Raw genomic sequence first — 22,791 nt, 5'->3', positions numbered from 1 at the left:
AAGATAAGGCAAAAATCTAGTTTAATTCTCTGAAACCTAACTCTATTACTAGCTAGGCTGAAATGTAGCATGAGTTCTTACACAAGTTCTTCCCTATTTAGAGAACCAAGTACCTGTAGGAGTAGATCAATCAATTTATGTAGAGAGGTGACGAGACCTTCCAAGCTTGCTGGGAGAGATTCAAGGACCTGATGAATATATGTCTACATCACGGATTCGAATCTTAGAGGTTAGTAAATTATTTTTATACTGCTTTTACCCCTGAATGTAAACAATTTGTCCAGACTATAGGCAACGGGGAGTTCTTCAGCAAGTAACCAGATGAGGCTCTATAATTCTTTGATTACTTAGCTGAGAGTGCCCAACAATGTAACACACGATATGATCGGACACCAATGGCAACACAACCTCTCAAAGCAATCGGCAATGGAGGTAGATACGAGGTCAAAGAGGAAACTAATTTACGGGCTCTTGTTACTACTTTGTCTAAAAAAATAGAGGTTATGGAGTCAGAGAAGGTGAAAGTTGCGAAATCGGTGGAGGATTGTCCTCTTTTACCAATATTGCAGGAGAGTGGATCTGATTAGATGCAGTCAGTAAACTGGATCAACAAATCTCAAAATCAGCTATTATCAAACACTTATAATCTAAGATGGAGGAATCATTTGAACTTCTTATGGAGGAATGATCAGTCTTGTCCATCTTCCTCACAATTTCAGCAACTTCCTCAATCTTATGCACAACCTCTGTAGCCGCTATATCATCCAGTTGCAGCTCCTTAACAATAGTATCAGCCGTAACATATCTCTCAGAGCTATGAACCTCTAGGATTTCAACCTAATTTAGCTCCTATTCCATAAAAGAAATCTTCTTATGACAGCATGACGCAGATGGAAAATATGTTTCAGCAATTCAAGTAGATTCACCTCACAGCCAACAATCAGAATGCTCATGCCATCAATGAACTGAGAGAAACAATTAATAAGATAAGTACATAGCTAAAATACCTTAGAAAAAGGGGAATTTCTAGCATAGCGTTAGCCTAATCCTCAAATATACCAACAACAACAGCAACCAGTGTATAATGTTTCAGGGGATTCTATTAAAATGGCAAGGGTTATTATTTCCTTGAAGAGTAGAAAGGAAGTTTCTCGTCCTGAAATACCTGTTGATCAACAAACAATTGCTCCAACACCTGACGTTGCAACTAAGACATATGAAGCAAAAGAAAAATTAGATGAAGCGAGCTTAGATTCAAATAAGTCAGATAATAAGTAGGATGAGACTATTAAAGAATATCAACCTGTGCTACCCTATCCTTTGAGGTCAGCAGCTAGTTAGAAGAACAGATATCACAATGAAATTCAAGAAATCTTCAAGCAAGTGAAGATCAACATTCCACCTTTTGGAAGCCATACAACAAGTTCCTGCATAGCCAAAATTCTAGAGGATCTGTATGCAGTGAAAAGGAAATTGAACATAAAGAATAAAGCTTTCTTGATCGAGCAACTTAGTGCATTGATATTGAGTCAGACTCCTAAGAAGCTCAGAGATCCTGGCGCTCCCACTATTTTTATTATGATTGGTAAATCTCGTATCAGGAGAACCTTATTTGATTTAGGGAGTAATGTAAACTTGCTACCATTTTCAATATATGAGAAGTTAGGTTTAGTTGAGCTAAAGAAAATACCCATGATGCTACAGTTGGAAGACAGATCATTAAAAGCTCCACAAGGCGTTATTGAAGATGTATTTATACAAGTTGACAAATTTTATTACCCAGTGGACTTTGTAGTCTTGGATATGCAGCAGCCTGTCTCCAACATCAACCGGGCACCTATTATTCTTGGGCAGCTATTCCTTGCTCCCTCCAATGCATTGATCAATTGTCGAAGTGGAGTACTAAAGCTCACATTTGGAATATGACATTGGAGATGAATGTGTTTAATGCTTACAAGACACCGACTGGGTGTGATGATTTAGAGGTACATGCAATCTCGATGATTTCAAAAGGGATGCATGAACTCTTCAAAGTACGATATGCCCTAGTTATGAGGGAATACCTATATAGTACTTTCATTTTTTTTTTAATTTTTGGAAAGGAGTAATTTTAAAGGCTTATTAAGCGTTGACCTCATAGGTCATACCTAATTTTGACAATGACAAATACTCAAGTATTTGATGGTTATCGAGTTTGTATGCAAGTATATATTAGATGATCAATTGATGGCACATAAAGACTCAAAGTATAAAGACCCTGAAGTTCTCTTTTATTGTAATTTATATTATTGCTCAATTCGGGTTTGTAATAGTAACTATTAGAAAAGGTCTATAATAATCTTTGCATGTTATGTATGTAGGTAATTGTAAGATCAAGACCTTAGAAAGATCTTAGGGATTCGGTTGACCGACATCAGATTTTTGGGACCATTTCAAAATGACCTTAAAAAGACCTTAGGTCCCAGTACAAGCACATAAGATGTCCCCAAAATCACTTATAATATCAGGGGAATTAATTGAAGGGAAAATGGATATAAAGGGAAAAAATGTGAGCTTTCAGGCGACCGAACCCCCGGTGTTCAAAATACCTCGGGCGACCAAACCCTGGACAAGTCAAAATGTTGACTTTGATTTCAGGAGACCGAACCATTTTAAATGTAGCATCCACGGGCAACCGAACCATAACTTTGACCTTTCCCACCAACTCAGCAGCCTGAACTTCATGTTCAAAATAGCCTCAGACGACCGAACACATGAGTTCGGTTAACCGAACTTCAGACCGGGCACCCGAATCTCAGAAAGTGTGGAAATCGCCTTTGTTTAGCAAACTGAACTTATGCTCAAGTGATTGAACCTCAAAGACTAACTTTTTTCATTGTCTCTGTTCGAGCGACCGAACCATGGTTCAGCCACCCGAAATCTCTCGGGTTGTTTTATTTTTACCGATGTTAAGCACGGTTAAACAGGGTTAAAATTTCTTAATAGTTTTAAAATAATATTAATAATTCCCCTTATGCCCTTAACGGTTATAATTTGCCCTACTTCTATAAATAGAGCCTCATTTGTGAAGATTAGTGATAGATTAGTAAGATCATTAACGAAAAATCCTCTCAAATTTAAAAAGCCTATTTTGCCGATACTACTTCCAAATACTCTCACTCACTCATTTCCTTGATCATTCAAGCATTGTGAGAGTTTCTAAATGTGCTAGTGCTTTATTTTACATTGCTTAAAACTCTCGTCTTTTTGGTTGTTGATTGTTTGATTTTGGAGAGTTAAGCAAGAGTATTTCCCATAGATTTAACTTGATAAATCTTCTGTTGGGAAAACTCATTAGCTTGAGGATCTTAACATTGTCATTGCATGATTTCCTAAAGCAATAATTTTTGTGTGCAAAGAATATTTACAAGCTATGTTTCAAACAACTCTTGTTCTTATTTCATTGAGGAAAATCTTTTGAGTTAGTTCGAATATTTTTATCAACATCTTTGAAACCCTAATATGAATATTAAGATTTTCTATATCTTGTTTCAAAGAAATAGCTTGTTTGTACACTCTTAAACATATTTGAGATCATATATTATTGAGTGTTGATAGCACACATACACATCACAGAACTTACAATTCCGATACTTTTGGTGTGCATTGATTTATGATTGTTGTTAGCCTTAGAGGCTACGTAAGCTTAATTGTCTTGTTTTGATGATATAAACTCATTAGTGGTTCTAGGTAAGCTTATCTTTGCATATCAAGCCATGATTAGTATAAATATAAATGCAAAGATTAAGTAAATTAGTAATAGGTTAGACATCATCAAAAAGGGGGAGAATGTTAGCCTTAGTGGCTACACCATCATTGTTTAATGTGTTTTGATGATATTAACATATATGTTGTTCCTAGTGTTTTCCTATCTTTGCATATCATGTTTACTATAGGTACTCATACATGAATTATTGGATCGAAGGCAAAGATCAGACCGAGTATATGTTACGAAGGAAAGATCAAATGAACACGTACTCGGAATGACCCAAGCACAACCAAAGGAAGCTTAATTGTAGAATTATTTGTAATAAGGGTTGTGTGAGGTAGTATGCTTTGTAACTCTTGTGAGTGTGTTTCTTGCATGATTTCTGAGCAAGAGTTGAGTAAAGCACATGCATACTAGGACACATGAGTTTATAGGATTGCACTAAAGACATAAACACAAACTCACCTTTCATGACTTTCTAAGTAAAAACAAACAGGTTGTCAAAATAATCCTATGCTCAATTAAGTTTTCAAAATGGGACAAGTGTTAAGTAATATATGAGTTGTAAACATTTTCAAAACTTGGTCCTGATTTTACAAAACTAGCTCTACGTCCTAAAGTCCTAAAAGTCAAGCATATTTTCAATAAAGGACATACTAAGCATATAAGATATCGAAACAAGTTTTCAAATATGTTTTCATAAAACAAGATATCTTATATTTATGGGGAAACTCACTTGTACAAGTTTTAATCTTCATTAGACTCAATATATTTCATATACTTTTGTCCAAGAATGTTTTAATTCATTAAAACGCTTTTTGACAAGGAAAAACAAAGCAATCGTCACTACCGTTGTGCAGCCTTGAGTCCTGAATACCCTTTGGTATTTTGGGTATAACTTTTGCTTAAAAAGTCAAAATGGGACGATCTTAGTGCCCCTAGAAAGCTAAGACAAAATTTCACAACTTTCGCTTCTATGACTCTTTCTGATTCAGGGACCTCGTCGATGAATAAAGGGGATTCGTCAACGAGTCCAACGGGCAGAATGAAACTAACGGGCGGAAAACGGCTAGTTTGCCAAATAAAATATATTTTCTTCCCCCCAACAGCTAGTTAATGACTCCTAAGGCTCTTGGGCTATAAATACAAGATATTAGACTTGTATTAACATGGTTTTGAAGGTCTTTGATCATTGTTAGTAAAACACATCATTTTATACAAAACTTAGCACATTGCATATTAGTTCTTCATTACATGTGCTCATTCTGTCTTGCTCATTTATTGTGTTTGATTCAATTCTTGAGAGAATAGTGTGAGGTTTGAGTTGTAAATCATATTTGCTCATTGTAAGGAACATTCTTTGTAATCTTCCATCTTCTTGAGAAAGGTTCTTTGTGAACCAAATCGGTAAAGACTCTTTGTGAGCGATAGGGATTTGTTCCCAAGTTTGTAAGGCTTGCTCCACTGTGGAAGGAGCGATAATAGTGGATTATGGAATCCTTGGCTTGGTGCTAAGGCGTGGACGTAGGTTTGGTGCCGAACAACGTAAAAATACCGGTGTTATTCTTTATCTCCCTTACACTCTTTATTTTATATCTTGTGCATGATTTATATTTATATTGCAATATAATTTCTTGTATCTTTCCAAGAGTTTTTATTTTGTAGAAAAATACGTATTCCGCGAAAAGAGTCTATTCACCCCCCCTCTAGACTATATACTCCCGGGCTAGGACTTCCAACAAAAGGTTTCAGAGACAGACGCTTGCATTTAACGGTGTAAAATCCAAAGCGTAAAAGATCAAATGGAGTATTCGGTGAGAACCTCTTCATATGGACGATCCATTTATCAACCACCGATGTTCAACGGTTCAAACTACCACGTGTGGAAAAATCAAATGTCTGTATTCATTCAAGCATATGACTTGGATTTGTGGAAGATCATCTCCAAAGGAGACTTCTCAATCACAAAGAAAAATGAGGATATTCCAAAGGCTTTTTTGGAACAATCACCAAGCGAAAAAAGGTTAGTTGAACTAAATTTTAAAGCAAAGCATATTATTATTTGTGGTTTAAATGATGATGTACATAGTCATATTTGTGAATGTCAAACCGCAAAAGAAATGTGGGATGTACTTGAAAACATCTATGGAAACACATCACAAAATGAACAATAAAAAATATGCAAGTTGGTTAGAGAATATGAAATATTTAAATTAAATGATGGTGAAGAAATTTCCTCCATGCTCACTCAGTTCACACGCCTCATAAACAACTTGAAAGCATTTGGTAGAATTTATTCATTAGAAGATTATATTCACAAAATTCTCCAATCTTTACCTAAGTCATCTATGACCATTGAAGAAGTAAGAAATCTAAAAAAACCTAAGATAGAAAATAGTTTTGTCTTAGAATCATCTTGTACTAATCAACAAGAAATAATTGAAGATAATGATATTGCATTCTTCACAAGAGAAGTTAATAAACTTTTACGTAAAAGAATGCAACAAAAAGAAAAAGAAGAGTCATGCATTGAATGTAGCAATTGTATTAACTCTAGGCATGACATGATAAATTGCCCCCTAAATCAAAATGAAGAAAATTTTCTAAATGGGGATCATAATGCCATAAATGGTGCTACTTTGGATCAAATCGATGGATTGGCCACCGATGATGAAAATGAGAAAGAAGCATATCCTTGCTTCATGGCTAACGAACAAGAAGATGAAGTAAGTTCGGATGAGGAGGATTATGCACCTTCATATGATGAAATTGTGAATAGTTGTGTTAAATTGTTTGATGAATTACTTTTAGTAAAAAGGAAGAATAAAAATGTTGAGAAAGAGCTTGCTTTGTCAAAACAAATAGAATTTTCTTTAAAAGAAGAAAATGAATCCCTTAAAAGGAAAAATGAAGAGTTTGTTTTAAATTCTCAAAAAGAGCATGAAATTTTGAAAGAAAAGATAGAAAATTTGGAAGGAAAATTTTCAAAATCCAAAGGCAAGGAACCTTGTCTTTGTTCTATCTTGAAAGAAGAAAATTGCTCTTTAAAAAGGGAAAATGAGGAGCTTATGGAAAAAGCTAAAAAATACCATGAACTTCTTCAAGGGGAAGTAGGAATTTTGAAAAATAAAATCGAAAATATTTTGAAAGAAAATACTCTCTTGAAAAACAAAGTTGAAAATCATGGTAAAATCATAAGAGGAAAAGAAAACATAAATAAATCTTTGGAAGTTAAGAAAAATAATGTTTCTAAAAAGAATTCAAAATCCTCTTATAAATCACAAGGTTATGCCTCAACAAGTAAAAATAATGCAAATAAGTCAAGACCCTCACATGAAAACAAGATTTGTCTATATTGTGAAAAAAATGGTCATATTAGATATTTTTGCCCATTTAGAGGAGTTAGAGGCAAAGAAAGAAAAATGGAATGGGTTGTGAAGAAAAATCCATTGGGACCTAAGGAGGAATGGGTACCAAAAGGAAACACATGAGCTATTTGAATTATTTCCTTAGGACCTAGGATTAGGAATTAGGTTTAGGTAGATTTAAACCCCACCTAGGTAAAAGTATTTAATGAGCGAAAAATCTCAAATTTTGAATTGTTTAAATTACTTTGTTGGGAACTTTTGAACAACATGTCAATATTGATGAGTTCAAATTATAAAATCAATGTGATGCTTTAATTGTATATGTCATTATCAAATGGTTCCTTTTTGAAAATATTGGCTATTATTTATGGGATAAATAGCATGTGCTCTAAGTTTATTAAATGGAAATACCTTGTTTTTATTATATAAGTTTCTAAGGTTTTGAATTTAAGTTCAAAGACATGCTATGATAGGTAAATCCATCTCTTATGGAAAAGAGATGTATTTCTTAGTCACATAATTTATATGCTCTTGTTTGAATACATAGTAGAATATCTAAACATAGCATTCATGAATTGAGTTTTAGTAAAAATAATCATAGCAACAAGTGGCATTCTAAAATGAAGCATTTATTTGTGATATCTTATGTTTGAGGAATATCTTCCCATTAGTGGCAAATTAGGAGAACATGACTTCTATTTTCTAAGAGCATTGTCAAATAAAACCAAGTTAATTGAAAAGGTATATTTTCCTCCTTCTACTTTATCTCATGCCATGATTTATGATTTACATCTTGTGTTAAATTCATTAACAAATCAAGGGTTATATTTGCATGATATCTTATGAGATATCATAAAAGAAATTTTTTTTTACTCACAAGATTCTTGTTAGGTTATAAGAGGTAATAATGTTTTAAAAGTTTAAATAGTGTTTTGTGCTTAAAATTTTAAATTTTAGTATACATTATTATTATACTAAGAACCTTAGGAAAATCAAGCCAATATGAGAATTTTAGTGAAACATCCAATCTATTTCGCTTAATATATATATCATTATGATTGGTTATTATATGATAGTATTGGTTATCACATACTTAAGTAAACCCCCTAAATGGACAAAGGATCTTAACTAGTTAAATAATTTTTTAAATGCTATATACATATGTTTTTGTATATCTTAAAATATAGTATATCTTGTCCATCATACAAAATTGTGCTTTTGCGAATTAATTATAGACTTTGCACATATAACCCTAAACTCATCTTAAAGCTTAAATGATAATATGTTCAAAAAGATCATAAAATTTTTGTGCTTGGGTTGTATAATTGAAGGAAAGTAGCAAATTTAAAGTTCATCCAATAAATACTTCAGTGTATTGTGCTTATTTTGGAAATATTTTTTTTTTATATATTGAATACTTCATGTGAACTGAACGCTTACTATCCATTACTTTCTAAATGTTATATTATTTAATAGTTTATATCGATTGAATATACTGAATTGCATGCTTGATTTGAACATAATCTATTTGGTCGATGCAGAATTGTGCATTGCATGCTGGTAGTTGACTAGGGTCTAGCATGTTGAATTCATTGATCTATTTTAGACATACATGCTAGTTAGTCAACTGAAATTATGACTTCATAAGACTTATTTTTTAAATTCTAAATACTTTTTAAATTCTTATGCAGTATTAGTATGGTGACTAAGTTGAACTTACTGTTTTAACCTTAAGTGGTCACTTAGACTGGTTCATGTACATTGTCATTAATGAATATTTATAAATGATGCATGATAAAATAATCATTTGCATGAAAATTCATTTGTAATTATAAGTCTTTGCATGTTAAATGATCATGGCTTGAAATCCATTGCATGTGGGTTGAACTTTATGAATTTTTTATAATGCATGCTGAATAATTAAATAGGTAGTGGTACATGTTGAATCCTAAACATTGTATGTTATATTGAAAAACATGCAAAATTTTCAATAATCCTTTAAATTTTCCTAGAACGCTCTAAATTATACACATGCTCTTCACCAAGTTGTTTGGAAACATTTGCCATGCTTAAATTATAAGCATGAATATTTTGTGCTTATTTTGAAAATGTCCATTCTTGAATGATCATTGAATGATTGATCTACAACAAATGATTTAACTTCTGAATCATCATTCATGAGTTTGGAAGGAAGCCAATCTAGGCTTTTCTAATATTATGGTTTAGCACCCAAAATTTTGGTATATGTGTTTAGCACACACTCACCTCACCACCATGGAAACTAGTCTTAATAGGCTCTTAGAGTATTTTTAAGATAAATGACCTCTTTTTTTTATGATGATGAAAGGGGGAGAAGATAGTTGAAGTTATCCATGGGGATAAGATTTATGGTGTTATATATGTGAGGGAAAACATGACGTATGTGTGGGGGAAAATATGGAATGCATGTTAAAAGCTCAAATGAACATGAATTATTTTTATGCCTCATATGCATATAGTAAGGGGGAGAAAATTATAAATATCATTTAACAATATGCATAAATTAAGGGGGGGCGCATAAATTAAGGGGAAGCTTTAAAACATACCCCATATAGAACACCAATGGTTTGCCATCAACAAAAAGGGAGAGAATGTTAGCCTTAGAGGCTACGTAAGCTTAATTGTCTTGTTTTGATGATAACAAACCATTAGTGGTTCTAGGTAAGCTTATTTTTGCATATCAAGCCATGATTAGTATAAATATAATTGCAAAGATTAAGTAAATTAGTAATAAGTTAGACATCATCAAAAAGGGGGAAAATGTTAGCCTTAGTGGCTACACCATCATTGTTTAATGTGTTTTGATGATATTAACATATATGTTGTTCCTAGTGTTTTCCTATCTTTGCATATCATGTTTACTATAGGTACTCATACATGAATTATTGGATTGAAGGCAAAGATCGGACCGAGTAGACGTTATGAAGGAAAGATCAAATGGACACGTACTCGGAATGACCCAAGCACAACCAAAGGAAGCTTAATTGTAGAATTATTTGTAATAAGGGTTGTGTGAGGTAGTATGTTTTGTAACTCTTGTGAGTGTGTTTCTTGCATGATTTCTGAGCAAGAGTTGAGCAAAGCACATGCATACTAGGACACATAAGTTTATAGGATTGCACTAAATACATAAACACAAACTCACATTTCATGACTTTCTAAGTAAAAACAAAGAGGTTGTCAAAATAATCTTATGCTCAATTAAGTTTTCAAAATGGGACAAGTGTTAAGTAATATATGAGTTATAAACATTTTCAAAACTTGGTCCCGATTTTACAAAACTAGCTCTATGTCCTAAAGTCCTAAAAGTCAAGCATATTTTCAATAAAGGACATACTAAGCATATAAGATATCGAAACGAGTTTTCAAATATGTTTTCATAAAACAAGATATCTTATATTTATGGGGAAACTCACTTGGACAAGTTTTAATCTTCATTAGACTCAATATATTTCATATACTTTTGTCCAAGAATGTTTTAATTCATTAAAACGTTTTTTGACAAGGAAAAACAAAGTAATCGTCACTACCGTAGTGCAGCCTTGAGTCCTGAATACCCTTCGGTATTTTGGGCATAACTTTTGCTAAAAAAGTAAAAATGGGACAATCTTAGTGTCCATGGAAAGCTAAGACAAAATTTCACAACTTTCATTTTTAAGACTTTTTCTAATTCAGAGACCTCATTGACGAACACAGGGGATTCGTCGATGAATCCAACGGGCAGAATGACACTAACGGGCAGAAAATGGCTAGTTTGCCAAATAAAATATATTTTCTTCCCCCCAACGGCTAGTTAACGACTCCTAAGGCTGTTGGGCTATAAATACAAGCTATTAGACTTGTATTAACATGGTTTTGAAGGTCTTTGATCATTGTTAGTAAAAAACATCATTTTATACAAAACCTAGCACATTGCATATTAGTTCTTCATTACATGTGCTCATTCTCTCTTGCTCACTTATTGTGTTTGATTCAATTCTTGAGAGAATAGTGTGAGGTTTGAGTTGTAAATCATATTTGCTCATTGTAAGGAGCATTCTTTGTAATCTTCCATCATCTTGAGAAAGGTTTTTTGTGAACCAAGTTGTAAGGTTCTTTGTGAACCAAATCGGTAAAGACTCTTTGTGAGCGGTAGGGATTTGTTCCCAAGTTTGTAAGGCTTGCTCCGCTGCGGAAGGAGCGATTATAGTGGATTGTGATATCCTTGGCTTGGTGCTAAGGCGTGGACGTAGGCTTGGTGCCGAACCACGTAAAAATACCGGTGTTATTCTTTCTCTCCCTTACACTCTTTATTTTATATCTTGTGCATGATTTATATTTATATTGCGATATAATTTCTTGTATCTTACCAAGAGTTTTTATTTTGTAGAAAAATACGTATTCCGTGAAAAGAGTCTATTCACCCCCGTCTAGACTATATACTCTCGGGCTAGGACTTCCAACAATTGTTCTTAGTGGTACATATTAGCTTGTGTAAGAAGCATTTCCGTGTACGTAAATTTTATATTCGTTGTATTCCAGGCGTGGTCCTGAAGAGGGAGACTAGCCCTATTGAATAGTCCCGGATAGGCTTAGACCCGGTTTAAAAAACTAGGTGCACCATCCTAGTAAGGTGTAGGTTGAGGTCTGCCTCGTGAATTGACTTGGTCTTAACTGGTGCTGCTCCACCCGTTGAGTGAGTCATAGTGGAATCCTTATGCTGGCGAGCCAAGGCAGGGATGTAAACATTTTGGCCTAACCTCAATGACAAATCGCGTGTGCTATTTATTTTTTCCGCACTTTTATATTACCACACGTGTATGTTTTATTTATGATTGCATAGATAGACCCTAGGTTGTGTAATACTGCTGCTAGATTGGTTAACCTGGGGATAAATTTTTAATCTCCAATTCACCCCTTATTGGGATTGCACCAAAACTAACATTAAGTTTAGTTTAAGAGATAACTTTTGATTAATCTGGTACCTTTCATAAGAATGGACATGTAGGGGGTTCTAATACCTTCCCCTCATGTAACCGTACTCCCGAGCCTGACTCTGGTAATGCAGACTGATTATACCCTCAATTGGGTAGCAATCAAGTGTTCTAACCACACTTCAAAAGGTTAGTGGCAACTCAATCACACCATGTTTTCCACAAAAATATTCTTCTCAAAATTCATACCATTTTTTCCAGTTCGCAGTCGCAGCCGTGCACAGTGTTTGGCGGGTCCAGGACGTCGCGACACATGGTATAAGAATTATTTGAAAGATGATTGATTATTATTGCTATTTGCTGGAAAAAAAAAATGGTAGAGAAATCAAGTCGTCACATCACTTTTAGTGATGAAATTTGAACCATTACTAATACTTTCACCAATAAAAGCCTTTTTTTTTTTTTTTTTTTTGTAGTGTGATCATTTACCCACTTTTGGGGGCCATCCCACTTCTAGGGATTATCTCTCTTCTGGGGGATTACAGCCTCACATTGATGTCAATGATTATTTCAACCATGCCTATGACCTCATCTTCAACCACGAGATGTAATAATATTCACTTCAGGAACTGGGGTCAAACCAGTTGTACGAGTTTTTTTATTTTTCTCAAAAGCTCGTTATTTTGCTCAGCAACAAGAAAACATGATATAAGTTCATAAAATTTAGTAAATTTCTTTTCCCTATATTGCCGCTGCAGGAGTACACTAGTGGGATGGAAACTAGTAATTTTCTTTTTCTAGTATGTCTTCATCAGTAATATTTTCCCACATAATTTTAGCTTCGAGCTAATCTTATACAAGACTGAGTTATATTCATCGACCATTTTAAAATCTTGCAACCTTGGGTGCAACCAATCGAATTGAGCTTTTAGTAAAATCACAGTTTTCTGGTGGTCAAATTTATCCTTTAAATTTTTCCATAGAGTAAGTGAGTCTTTAACAATGAGGTAATCAGACTTTAATTTTCCATCTAAATGATGACAGAGGAAGATCATGACTTTTGCGCGATCCTGCAGAGATGTGGTATTTCCATCTAAAATAATATTTTCCAAGCTCATTACATTTATATGGATATCAACATCAAGAATCTATGATAAATAATTGTTTTCTTTGATATCAAAGAAAACAAATTCAACTTAGGTTCGACATTTGAATAAATTAATAATAATAAGGAAATTTATAAAACAAAATGTAAAAACTAAAATAAAACCAAAATAATGATATATTATTATTTCCACCCTTTTGGGGTACTTGAATATGTTTCTTCAGGAACATTATTTTATTTTTCCCTATTTGTACTCTTTAGGAGTATGATTTCAGTTTTTCAATATTAAATTGGATAATAATTTACCACCTCTTTGAGAGGTTAAATATACTACCTCATCTAGAGGATAAATATTTCACCTCTTTAGGAGGTCGATTTTAACATCTCTTTGAGAGGTTAAAAAATATATCCTTTTCGGAAAGAAAATATTTACCATCTCTTCTGTAGATTAGATACATAACTTCTTCAAGAGGTCTATCTTTTCGGGAGATTAAATGTGTAGATGAGAAATATAAATATATTGCCTCTTGAGGAGGACTATCTTTTCAAAAGATATATATACAAAAAATTTAAATATACATAGCCTTTTCAGGAGGATAATTTTACCATCTCTTCTCTAGATTGATAGTTTAAATATATATGTACAGGCGGTATAGAAATAAAACCGTCCATTAAGGCGGTATAAATATACAGAAATATATCAGTCTAATAGAGTCTCATAAATTAAATAAGAATTAAATAAATATGCTAGTTGGTTAGAATTTCGTACTGATAACGTGTTATAAAAGATGCAGAAAATAAATAAAGACGAGACAGAAATTTTACATGGTTCGGCTATGCTTACTCCACAGGCAGATAGGATCAAAACTTCACTTTCATGGGAGAAATTACAATATGATATGAAACCGGTATTATACAAAATATCTCTATCTTCTCTTTATCCTCTCTTTACTTTATCTCTCATCTTCTCTTATGCTCACTATGTCTACTTACATAAAAACATCAAATATGTCCCAAGCGAAAATGAGAGGATGTCTAAAACAATATGGATAGCTAACCATTAATTAGGTGGGGGGGAGGGGGGGAAATCTAAGGGATGGAAGATGGAGTGACGTATGCTTTATTAGTACAAACATATGAGACAGATTCACATAGGTCGCGTTCATAGTTTGACATAGGAGACATCCACCTATATTTCATAATAATTCCCTAATTTTTCTTTCCTTTTTCTAACATTTTCTAAATTTTAAATAAAATAAAATTATTATATTAATATTTCAATGACTACATGTTGCGGGGTCCACATTATTAGGATCCCGGCTCACGAATTATGATTGGTTCACCTTACTTCATTTCACCCCACTTTCCAGTTTTGCACCTGCACGGAAAGCTACTCAGAATGCAATATGCATGCTGCTGCACCACCTTCCACGCCATGGTCAGATGCCGATCCTCCGTAAGCGTTGCCCCAATCGCAAACCTAATCACGTACATGCCCCCAACTACCGCATGCGTCATGTACACGCGCCCCGACCCGTTCATTGCTTCCAATAACCTCTTGTTCAACTCCGTCCCTTCTTCCTCCTCCTCACCATCATCAACAACATTCTTCCGGCCACCATTTACGGCGGCATAGTTCTCAGCACCGCACGCCAGCGGCAAAAGCCTAAAACACACCGTAGCGAAGTTGGTAGGGACCACAACCTCGAACCGCTGGCCTATCCCCACCAGCCGCTCAAAACGCTTCGCCATTCTCACATGCTTCCTCGGAAAGTTCCTGAGATTCCCGATCCCACAGCTCCGAAGCACCAGCCATAGCTTCATTGCTCGAAACCTCCTGCTCAGTGCTATCTGCCAGTCTTTGTAGTCTACCACTAGTTTGGACTCTTTGCTTTGTTCTTCAAATACTCTGGATTTGTGGACAAGATTTTGGTGAGGGCAGTTGGATCCTTCACCCATAGGCAGCAACAATCCAGGTTCGTTTACAGCCATTTATGGGCGTTGAGACTGAAGGAGTTTGCTCCTTCGACGCCGTCGAGGAAATGCCGGAACTCCGGGCATATGCAGGGGCTCCCAGCGTACACGGCATCCACGTGAACCCATAAGTTGTAGTCTTTCGCAATGGCACACAGCGGTCCCACTGGGTCCACGGCAGTGGAGACGGTAGTTCCGACGGTGGCGCAGAGAAACAGCGGGATGAACCCGGCGTCTAAGCCGGAAAGGATTCCGTGTCTGAGGGAGTCCGGGGAGAGCCCGAACGCGGTTGCCTTCGTGGTCCTAAATCCTAATGGACCGAATATTTTTAGGGTTGAGTCCTGCGATCTGAGCCGCTTTTTGGACTCCGCAATGGGTCTGATCCGACCCGTATACAACCAGCTTCTCCAGGTTCTGTCTTCCAACTCGGCTTAGCATTTGATCTCCGGCGGCGACAATGGTACATAAGATGGCTTCGCAGGTGGTACCTTGTAACACTCCGCCTCCGTTGCCCGAGAACATAAATGATTCCGGGAGCTTGAGCAGCTTGCCAAGCCAGTCCATGACTTTCATCTCGAGCTCCGTCACCGCGGGCGATGACGCCCAGTTGAAACCAACGATGTTAAACCCGGTGCTGAGCATTTCGCCGGGAAACCCGGCGGTGCTACCGCTAGACGGAATGTAAGCGAAGAAGTTAGGGCTTTGCCAGTGGGTTGAACCTGGAATAATGTGATCCTTCACGTCTTGGAGGATTGCTTCCACGGGTTCGGGATCCTGGGGGGCGGATTCCGGCAAGCAAGGTTGGAGATAACCCGGTCGGACTTGGCTTTGAACTGGGTATTGCTCAATGCTTTGATAGTAATCAGCGAGGAAGTCTATGATCGGGCTCCTGAATTATTGGGAGTCTAGAGGGTTGAAAATGGAGGAGTGATTGTTTTCAAGTACACTATGGTTGGTTTTTGGGCTGTTCACTTTACAGTATAAAGAAAGAGAAAGGTGATGAGTTGGCGCCTTCTTTGTGGAGAAAAAAGGGGACACGAGAGCCTTTGGGTTGGAAAACAATTGCATTTCCTAATTGTGTATCTTGAGAGTATTCTCCTATCAAGTAGGATCTTGGAATTATTAAAAATCTAGGTGCAAAACTTATATCTTGAAATAAAGACGGTCACTTGAAATGATCGATGACATGATTCTTAAAAGTGTATGATAATAATACTTGACATGATGATTATGAGTGATACTCAAGACCCTTAAATACCCATTTGGGTGTCTCCTATGGCAACAAGTAGCAAAATTGTAAGCAAAGGATACCACTACATTCGAAAAATGAATCGTCCTACTAGAACCCCACTAATAAAGTGCAAAGGAGGTAAAAACCTCCAGACCCAACAAATCTGAAGGTACTCTTATTGACTTAAGTGTCAGAAAATTCTTCTAGAGCGAGACTCCAGTCACCCCTATTTCTATACTAGATAAAGCTCTTATGCCAGAAGGTTCTTGTTTGGCCAAGGAGTGAACTCAACCTAAAATAAATTTTACACATAACATGATTCTAACATTAAGATTATCATGATAACACCACAAACTTTTAATGAGCATAAATAATTGTTCGTTCTTGACTTGGCTTCCTATACCAACGATCCCTCCTTCTCATCAAATGCTTGGTAGTAGGTTTAGTTTGTGTGGAGGTTGAGTTTAGCTAGCCTATTAAACATGGTGAAAAGGTACCAAAGAAGACCTCCAAAAGAACCCTCTCATGCTTTATCAATTACGCCACTAAAATGTTGTTCCCTGACCTTTATTGACTTTGTGGTTTCTCTCTTTTGGGTTAACACATTTACTTATTTATTTATTTACGCTATTTGGGGGGTTATTTTAATGTTAAACATTCTATTTTTTATTTATGATTTATACTAAGGGTGTATGAAAACTAGAAATTTTTTTCCATTTGTGATTTTAATATATTCAATTTAATTTAACAATGTGGTATAGTTGAGCATAAAATGGGAAGAATGGGGATTTTATTAAGAAATAGAAGAGCCTCAACTTAACTTTTAATTAATGTAGGAAAAGGGTACTGTGCAGTCATCCCCTTGCTTCTATAGTAAGTTGCATTGTACTAGGTGGCCAAAATAAGTACTAATGGCAAGTTGCTACAAATCCCATTATTAGCATTCCAAGGGGTTTCAAATGTCCTTGGCAAAGAACTACCTAATCAAAAGCTTCACAAAACCAACCAAATATTTGAATGCTATAAAAGAAATATCATTCCATACATTTAGGAAAACCCAAAAACCACATATATCATCTCAGCCAAAACGATAACCCACCATGAGATGTCTCTCATAGTAAGTGTAGGTTTGATCCCACTATAAAGTTTTTCTCATTTTGTTTTTTTTGTTTTCTTTCCTCTTCAAATGCCACTCCAAATTACAGGGGTGGTGGTGTTTTTATGCTCAACTAGGGATGAAATTCATGTCCGAGGTGTAGTCATTTACCCATGATTAGAAGGGCTAGTTTGTTTCTTCCCTTCTAGTAAAAGAGTGGTCGATGAGCAACATTTGGAAGGAGCCCATCGTAGACATCAAGTTATCCCCTTATCACAAAGACGTCATATCTAGAAAAGGGAGTTAAACACTTCCACTCCTAACAAGTTTCCTTTTTCAGAGACCTCTTCACCATGCCCATGCTTCTCTAGGTTAGGCTTACTCTTGTCATCCTCGTCTTGGTTGAAAGTGTTTAGTTTTGCTTTGAAATATGTCTTTTCTTCTTTTATTTGTGCTAGGTAAGACTTAATTGATTATGTTTTCTCTTCTTAACTTAGCTATTGAGCTTTCTCACCTCCCAAGGTCGTAGCTTCCTACGCCCGATAAAGCCTCATAAATAGGTAGTAATGTAATGGCCTTCAATAGTACTACACGTGTAGCTATCCTCTTAAAACCAACTATTGATTATAAGTTGTTAGGTGTAACTAGCACATCCATTCTAGAGCTTGGTCTTCAGTGTTCCTTGAGGCTAGCCAAGATGCCTCTAGCCAATGTGCCTTCTTCCACCTTAGGGCACCTTAATTGACTCATCCTTTAACTTGGCTTTTGCCACTATTAGTTATACTTCCTCACAAATGAAAAAGCCGAGCTTAAAGGATGGTTCACCACGTCTCCTCGAGTTTCTTTGAACCAACACTTCTAATAGGCTTAGGTCCCATGGTCCCAAGACCTCTTTCAATATTAGTACGCACCTCCCCCTTTCTATATTTTCATTTTTTCTCTGGGAATATGTTTTTATTCTAACATTGTATGTGTCTCTCTCTATAGAATCCAATGAAGTTATGGTTAAACAATTCAAGAAAATCGAATAGTATTGCAACAAAACAGGTATGTCACCATGGAATCTTCAAATAAATGGTTTAAACATAGAAGAAGCACGGCCCTTCAGTATTTGGGTTTGAAGGCGGTCTCCAAAGAGTTATTAGAGGGTGATGGGGATCAGCATGTTTAATCCATTGCCTTTGCAGATGTGGTGATTACACAGGGACGACCTCTCGATGCCCACTCCTTTGTCGATATGGTGTCACGTGGACGACCTCCATATGTTTACTATCATTAAATTTGTTTTGCATGAACACATAGGATTAATTAAAGATCATATTTGAAGACCATCTACTATTTGGATGGAAGACTTTATTATCGTGTTGACTTTATATTGGATATGTTATATTTCAAGGTTATTAGGTGCTTGAAGACCCCCGAGTGAAGTATGAAATAAAAATCCAACTCAAGACCCATGTGGACCCCCACACGATTATATAGGCCCCACGCGGCTCCAATGAGCTCCACGCAGATTTGACTTATGTTTCATATTTTAATTTGTAATATTGCAAGACAATTAAGCTTACTTGCATGTGCATGTTTAGTAAGTTGTTTTAGTGAGTATTTATTATGTCTAGTTTTCCATGCCATGTCCCCCCATACTTGTGTAAAACGTTTTTGTATTATCTCCCATGCTAGCCAATCTTGTTCCCCCATGCTAGTTATACATATCTCCATTGTAAGAACTAAAAAGAAGCTAAGATTTGATATTGAATTGAAAGAATATCCTTTTGTTAAAGTTTGAAAGCTTTGTCCAATCATTTTGATTGAGTTGTATAAGGCTATGCGTTCTCCCGAAGATCAAGTGGTGAGAGATCACTAATCTATCTAGTGACTCCATCACCACCTCCCCTGACTAATCCACATGGACTTCCCTCTAGCACATCCACATCAGCACCACAAAATACACCCCATGACCACCTTCCCTTCATTTCATTGCTGCGTTCATTCCGGTACTTCAACGCTTGCTCAAAAGAACCTATGGTGTGATCAAAGTACGTGTGGAACAACGTCAAAGTTATCCAAACAATTCTCTTGGCAATTTCAGCACTTTTGTTTGAATCCTTACTATATTTTGTGAACCCTTACTAGTAGATTCAATTACATCTTTGAATAACCCCTTTTGAATCCATAGATTGCAACATTGGTACTTGCTAACTTAAATCAATTAGATGAATATTAGTTTGCCAACATAGAACTTATTTTCTTGAATCTTTGAAATAACAACTTTTCAGCATATAACATGATTTCTTTTTTGAAAGAACCAATTGGGACTTAATTTCTAGACAAGTCATACACATTTTCAAAATCCTTGAATATGTGAAATATTGCATGATTTATGGTGTTTCGAGTGTATGTGCTTATTCTATAGGACTAGGTTGATCCATCCCGTCCAACATCGGAGGGCTTGGATGTTGATCTATAGCCAATAAGTTCACTAAATCTTTCAAACTTACATCCAAGGAATGCCCCAAACAACTTTCTATGACAAATGTGGTGGTGGTTTGTGAAGACCAGAGCATTATCCTTATAAATATGAAGGATAAAACCAAGAACAAGGAGCTGCCAACTATAAATAGCCTTAGGAATCTTTTGTGCCCCTTTGTTTTGTACTATATCCTTCTACAATCTTCTTTTCCAACTATGAATAGGAATTTTTTTCTACTCACCTTCCTTATGTTATATATATATACGTGCAAGCTATCTTTTTAATTTTTCCTTTCTCTTAATTCATGTTGTAACCCATTGGAAGGATTAAATAATTAACTATAGTTCTCTCTTAGGATGGCTTAGGTTGTAGATCCTCAGGTGGATTAATATAATTGACTACAATCAACCCCCAAATAGAGCTAAGATCCCTCAGGAAGATTCAATGAAAAATTGTAATCAACTCCGAAATCAAATTGTTTAGCCCTTGGTGGGTTTCAATATCAAATCAAAATTAACTTCCAAACCATGCTGCAAATCACAATCAAATCCTAAATTGAGTTGCAAGCCCTTGGGAAGATTCAATAACAAATCATAGTCAACTCCCAAACCAATTTATAAACTCTTGGAAGGATTCAATATGACAAGTTACTATCAATTTCCAAACTAAGTTGGAGAGCTTAGGGAGGATTCAATAACAAGTCACAATCAACTCCCAAGTTGGGATTCAAACCTTTAAGACGGTTCAATAAAAAAACATGCTCAATTAAAGAATTAATTCAATCTATTAACCATAACATAATATGTTCAAGAAGATACAAAACACAGACACACAAACACCATATGTGCTTGCGCATGGACTTCCACATGTCAACCTATATTTTATTTTCTTTTCTAAACTTTTAAATTTTTGATTTAAAAGTATTTTCATTTGGTGCTCCCTTGACACTACAATGGCTATTATGAGATCTACTAGTGCTTGTTTTCCTAATGATTAGAGGAATTGACCTAACTTCAGAGCATTGATTAGTGCCACAATAGCAACTCCAAAGTCCAGGTTTCTTACCTATAAGGCTATTGTAATAAAGCATTTCATAAAGTCTTTCAAGGTTTCTACATCTCCTTGAGCAAGATTCATGATGAGACTACCAAAGGTTCTCATCATCTTTCTACTGCTAACAAAAAGGGTCACAAACTTCTTGCTAAAATTAGTGGAATTACTATATGAGGCTTCAAACACTAGTAATATGATCATGTCAAACCCTTCAAGGTCATTACAAAATCCTTACACACGATTGGATCTAAGGCACCCTAGAGGAGTATAAGCAACAAAAAGGCGTCGAGGTGATTAATAGGATCTCTAGTTTCATCTTATAACTCTACCTATGACATTTGAACTTTGCAAGCAACGGGTTTTCTAGAACCGTAGTGGTTAAAGGAAAATATATTTGCTTCATGCCTAGCAACTCCATCTTTTATTTCCCTTCTCTTATTTCTATTGACCTCATTGGTCACACCCAGTTTTGATTATGAAAAATGCTCTTGGTACTGATGGTTGTACTGAGAATTATAGCAGGTTCACCTTGTGCGCGGTTTAGGACTAAAAGACATATCATGATGGCGTAAGGTGTTCGTGCCGAAGAATGAAAATATATGTGTTGTATTTTGTATTCACTTGATTATCTCTTCATTCTGGGATGTAATTTATTATGAACTGTGTGTGTGTATGTCTTGTAATAATTTGCATCATGCATGGTAGGTAGGTATGCTCAAAACGACCATAGTTGGACTTCAGGTACCTACACAGACCTTAGGGATTTTTCCCGTTAGGATAGAGAGTCCTTAAGTCTCTAAACAAATGCACAATAAGTCTCCATTATCATCTTCATATCAGGAGAATTACAATTGGTTAAAATTGGACTGAAAATTGAAAAGGTTGAGAGGGTTCGGACGACTAAACCTATGTCGTGTAAAGCGGCTCGGGCGACCGATCAAGTCAACATGTTGACTTAGCTTCGGGCGACAGAACCTCTTTCGAGTATATCTTCCTCGGACACCCGAATGCTCCTCATAGCACTTCTCAACTACTCGGGCGACTGTCTGTTTACGTTCAAATAGAGGCTCGGGCGACCGAACTGCCTGGTTCGGTTAATCAAACTTAGCTTTGGGCACCCGAACCTCGGACATTTGGCTATTGACTTTGTTTCAGCCAACCGGTCCTCAACTCGGGCACTTGAACCTCTTAAAGTTCAATTTTTGACTATGTCTGTTCGGGCACCCGAACCTCAGGTCGGGCACCCGAACCTTGTGGGTTAAAATAATTTTTTCTGATTTTTTAAATGGGGTAAACTAGGTTAATTTTCTTAATAATGTTTTAAACAATTCTAATTATACCCACTGTATCCCCAATGGTCAAAAAATCCTCTTTGCCTATATATACCAGTTCATTTGTCTTAGCAAGGATTAGCAAACTTGATTATGGCAAAATTCTTTCAACTCTCAAAACCCTAAAAACCCTATATTAGCCAAATATTTCTTGCAAACACTCACATACTCCTCATTCTCTTTCTCTAAGCATTGTGAGTATCTCTATAAGGCTATTGTGCTTAAATCTCTCTAGCTAATACTCTCTCTTGGTGTATTGATTGATTGATTGATATTACTTGAGAGTATAGCCTAAAGTTCTTCCACCGATTTCATTTGATAAATTTAGTGTGGAAAGACTTTGAGGGTTTTGGTTCTTGCATTATTGTGTGCAAAAATATTTTCTCAAAAAAGCTAATCTTTCAAACAACTCCATTGTGCTTTATACATTGATATATCCTATTGAGTTTGTTTGATTTATCTT

At 35.7% G+C, this 22,791-nt stretch overlaps 1 pseudogene; it reads right to left on the bottom strand.

Moving 5' to 3' along the window:
- Window positions 1-606: 606 nt before the first annotated feature.
- On the bottom strand, window positions 607-17,835 carry LOC131143846 (tyrosine decarboxylase-like; annotated as a pseudogene).
- Between the last annotated feature and the right edge of the window lie 4,956 nt (window positions 17,836-22,791).

Source organism: Malania oleifera, chromosome 12, assembly GCF_029873635.1.
Source record: "Malania oleifera isolate guangnan ecotype guangnan chromosome 12, ASM2987363v1, whole genome shotgun sequence".
Taxonomy (NCBI): Eukaryota; Viridiplantae; Streptophyta; class Magnoliopsida; order Santalales; family Ximeniaceae; genus Malania; species Malania oleifera.
The sequence above is the reverse complement of the archived record's forward strand: the minus strand, read 5'-3'. Positions and strand labels throughout refer to the sequence as shown.